Raw genomic sequence first — 5,265 nt, 5'->3', positions numbered from 1 at the left:
ATATATTTATGTGTAATAGAAAAGGTCCATTGATATTTTGTTAGAAATATTATTCTTAAGTTGTTAAGAATATGAGTGACAATATTTCTAGCACAAAGTATCATAAATAGGTTCACAATCGAGGATACTTCATAATAAGGACATGACTTATCCAGAAAGATTGTATTCATGTTTGTTCCCAAGTTATTTATATGAGATATAAATAAGATGGAATGGTGAGTCTCATGCCATATAACAAACTTGATAGGCACTTATAAATGATAAGTAGTCGAACGGTGACACTTATGACAAGCACATGGAGTTTACTCTTGTCAATGTTTTGTCATAAATCATATCGATGCATATAATCTTTAGACTGAGATAGCACAGTTATCTTGTATATAGGTAGTTTGAGTTTGATAACTGCTTTCATACTTGTACTATGTATGGGTATATGGGCATGTGTTGGCTCTGCTAGTTATATATGGAGGTAGGTGTTGATCAAGATGGAATCTGTTCCTCTAAGTAAATAGAGATAAAATCCTATGTTCATTTAATTGTTCTTGATGTTTCAAGTTCCTGGCCAGGACAGATAGATTTATTCAGAAAAGAGTTTCTGATGAGAAAAATCTTTTAATCAAGAACTGGAATTAAAAGAGAACATAATATTCATAGCAAATGGAGTTTGACATAAACCATGACTCGGCTTGAGTTGGGATTTTGTAATGTAGAGATTCTAGTGCATGGTAACATATGATTATAGGTTCATTTAAGGTTAATCTTATTACTAATTGGTTGGCCATGGCATGCTATGCTAGGTGTTAACCATGGTCTATGAGGTTCAGAAAATGATTTAGAGAAATCATTTATGGTAAGAAAGAGTTCTGATGATATTAAGAGTTGATATCATGTCTCATTGCCAATTAGTGATGAGCCTAGTAAGTCACACACATACACAAGTTATCACCTATTTAAATATGATTTAATTAATTAATTAAAGAGTTTAATTGATTAATTAAATAGATTTGGTTTGCAATAAAATTGCAAAGTCCCTAGCATGACTTGAAACCAAATCTAGATTATTGGATGTGTAGTATAAATTAAATTTATATTTAAAGTGTTTAAATATGAATTTAATTGATGAGAAATTAATTAATAGAGATTAATTAATTAATTTATATTTGATATAAATTAATTAGAAGAAGAAAATAATTATTTTGGGTTAAGAACTCAAAATTAAGACACAGGGGCATTTTGGTCATTTTGCAGTGTGACACGTGGCACCATGAGATGGTGACACATGGCATAACACATAAGCTTGCCAAATATTTTTAATCATGTAAGATGATTAAAATCAAGATTAAATATAGGTTTGACACTTGGCACAATGTGATTGGGTCACTTAAACCTAGAGCTAATCAAAAGGTGACATGTGGCTAGGGTTTAATGTGTTAACCTAGCTATTTAAGTGTGGTTATGAAAAGAAAACATAACCAGCAGCCTCTCCTCTCAATTTTCACGCCATTTTGAGCCTCTCCAGCTATTTCTCTTCATCTCTCATCAATTCAAAGAGATTAGCCATCAATCTCTTGAATTAAGAACACTAGAAATTATTTCTAGTGTCCTGTTTACATCTCTAATCTCTTAAAAGGCAGAACTTGAATTTCTAATTAATAGAAAAGGCTTTAGAAGCTGTTCAAGGGCTGCCATAGGTGTTCTTGGTGTGGACAAGCTAGAGGGACAACATCCGTGTCCTCAAGACGAATCTCAAAGGCGCAGACACGGCAAAGACATCAAGAGGTTAGTGTAATCGTTCTTGATTTAATCTAGGGTTCTAAAATTAATCTGATTAATTTTAAAATCTTAAATGGCAAATACAGATCCAAAAACATATTAAAAGAGTTTTAATATGTTGTTTATCATTGAAATCAAATAGATAAAAATAAATCTTGCATGGTGCATGTGACCCTAGGTGAAAATTTTTGAATTCAATGGTATAATCTTGTGTTTTTTACGCTTCCATTCCTTCATACATTTTAGATACTCTTCATTAATTTTGATTGTAGAAACCCACTTTTTCCATTTCATTGTAGATGCAGTAAGAAAGATGGAGGCTGAGGCTATCATTGAAGGGAATCTGAAATTGAAAAGTACAAAAGCTAAGCAATCCACAATTCCTCAAGCTATGGATGTAGGAAGGTTTGATCATTTAACCAAGGCTATTTTCTCATTCAGAACTAAGAAAGATAAAGAAGGGAAGTTTGGCAAGAAGTAAAAGAAGAATAAGTTCTGGAATAAAATCAAGTTAGGCTTGGGATAGGAGGCGGATCTAGTTTGGGCTCGAATACCTCAAATTGTGTCAGATGTGGGAAGCCTCATTGAGGTGTTTGTAGGTTTGGGATCTCCCATTGCTACAGATGTGGTTAGGAGAGTCACATGTATAGTAAATGTCCTAACACAGAAAGGGTGGCTTCACAGTAATAAACCGAGCTAGGCAGTATGGCTCAACTGATAGCAAGAAAGACTTCTGTGGGTCTCTCATCAGGAAGGGGATAAAGGAAAGGATGAGGTTCTTTTTCCTCTACGATAGGCTCATAAGGGAAAAAACAGAACTGGCACGGATCTTTACCATGATACAACATGAAGCTAATACCTCTAACACTATGGTGTCATGTAACCTTTGCATTAGAAATTTTAACGTGCATGTTTTGATTAATCCTAGTGCATCCCATTCTTTTGTTAAACCTAAAGTAGTTTTAAGATTGGGTTTTATAGTTTTGAGTCTGTAATGTCTGTTGCTTATTAGTGGGCCTAAGTGTGATCCTTCGGTGACAGAGATTATCTGTTACACTTGTCTAATGATAGTGGAGGATAAGTGTTTTTTAGTTAACATAGTGGTTCTAGAATTGATGGATTTTAATGTCATTCTAAGGATGGATTGGCTCTCGGCCAATTATGCAACCTTAGATTGTAGAAATAAGGTAGTAAGGTGCAGAGGATAGGATGGGTCAGAGGTAGCCTTTTAGGGAGATTAGACATTAGCAGTAAAGGAGTGATCCCCTCCATGCAAGCTAGGAAGATGCTCCACAAAGGATGTAGAGTGTTTTTAGCCCATGTTAGGGAGGTTATGTAGAACAAAAGTGGACCAAAATTAGTTCCTATGGTAAAAGAGTTTCCAAATGTATTTTCTGAGGAACTACTTGGTTTGCCACCTGAGAGGGAGATAGATTTTGAAGTTGAGCTAGTGCCTGGTACTAAACCCACATCTATTCCTCCTCATAGGATAGCTCCTGCAGAGTTAAAAGAGTTGAAAGAACAACTATAGGAATTAGTGGATAAGAGATTCATTCAACTGAGTACTTCTCCTTGGGGCACTCTAGTACTGTTTGCAAAAAAGAAGGATGGATCCTTGAGGTTGTGCATTTGCTATAGGCAGTTGAACAAGGTCACTACAAAGAACAAGTACCTCTACCCTGTATTAATGACTTATTTAATCAGCTGACCGGAGCTAGTTGTTTTTCAAAGATAGGTTTGAGGTCCGAATATCACCAGCTAAGGATTAAGAAGGTAGATATTCCAAAGATAGCCTTTTAGACTAGATACGGGCATTATGAGTTTCATGTGATGTCATTTGGGTTAACAAATGCTCTAGCAGGATTCATAAATCTCATGAACAAGGTATTCAGACAATATCTGGATCATTTTGCAATCATCTTTATTGATGATATCTTGGTGTATTCCAGAAGTCCAAAAGAGCATGTTTAGCACCTAAGAATAGTTCTTTAGACGTTGAGGGAGCATCAGTTAAGTGCAAGTTTTGGCTAAAAAGTATAACCTTCTTGGGATATATAGTGTCAGAAAATGAAATCGAAGTCAATCTTAAGAAGGTAGAAGTAGTGGTGGATTGGCTAAGGCCAACCATAGTGATGGAGATTAAGATTCTAGGTTTGGCTAGCTATTATAGGAGATTTGTTCTTGATTTCTCCAAGATAGCTACTCCAATGGCTAGGTTAACTTAGAAGAATAAGAAGTTTGAATGGAGTAATGAATGCGAGGAGAGCTTTCAGAAGAGATTTCCTTGAGTTTTTAAAGATCTGGAAGTGGATTCTTCCATTTGAAAGTGTGCAAGAGTAGATTCAATCTTTGAGGCTTTGGTTCTCTCAGCTCTAAGCTCTAAAAAAAGAGGTAACATTTTTATCTTCTTGATCTAATAGATAGATCTAAGATAGTAGATGAGGAATTAGGTTTCTAAAGCTTTAATTTCTTGAAAAATTAATTTAAGTCAAGTTTTTGATGAATTTTATGCATGTTGGGGTTTGGGGGAACCTAGGATTTGAGTTTTGATGAATGCATGTGGGAATTAAGCATGTTTCTATTTGAGTTTTGATGAAAGTGAAGCAAAGACTTACATGGCCTAACCGGTGTAGTACCATATGGTCCATGTAAAATGCACCAACCAAACTTCCAATTCCACTTGGATTTTGCTGCACTCATTCTGAATAGATTTCTAAGGCTTTTGGGACTCTGAAACAGGACCTTTAAGCACCTGATATATAAATAATAGAAGACAAAAAGAAGAAAAAGAATAATTTGCTTCACTTTCAACCCTAGTTTTCTAAGCAACTTAGAGAGATTCTACATCAAAGCTTAGGGAGAAGGATTCTCAACTGAAGTTGCAAAAGTCTAAGGCTGTAGATTTTTATTGTGACACCCCTTACCCGTCTACAGTATAGCCGAGTAAGATATGTCACACAGTGTACCGGAACACCCTACTTTAGTTCAATCATTTTTATCCTTCCTAATTTATTTCTTTCATAGTTATAAAGTATAATTCATGAAATATCATTCATTGAAGTCATTTATTGAAATCATAATTTTATTTGAGGTTCCGCAAATTTTATAGAAAATCCGGCAGAGTGCCGGCTAAAAATGGATAAAACAGTTCTTCGGAACCTATGAAAAACACTTCCAAAATTTTCAATCAATCCCAAACTCCATTTCATCAACAAAATCTCAATATTTCTCAAATATACTCCCATTTCTCATCATTTCATTTCATAGGATATTCATGTACAAGTCATAAATAAATATTCACTTTTTCATTCATAAACATAATGTTCACTATTTACATTGATAACAAAATACATTACATGAGTCTCAATTTCATATGAGAAAATAAAAGTTAATTATAAAATATCCAAAATGAAACCTAGTGTCCTACCAATGCAATGATGTCGGTGAGGTGACACGGACACTATGCAAATCTGTAGAAGGTCTCACCCAGTC

Source organism: Hevea brasiliensis, chromosome 1 (assembly GCF_030052815.1).
Source record: "Hevea brasiliensis isolate MT/VB/25A 57/8 chromosome 1, ASM3005281v1, whole genome shotgun sequence".
NCBI classification, from domain to species: Eukaryota; Viridiplantae; Streptophyta; class Magnoliopsida; order Malpighiales; family Euphorbiaceae; genus Hevea; species Hevea brasiliensis.
Note: the sequence above shows the minus strand (reverse complement) of the source record.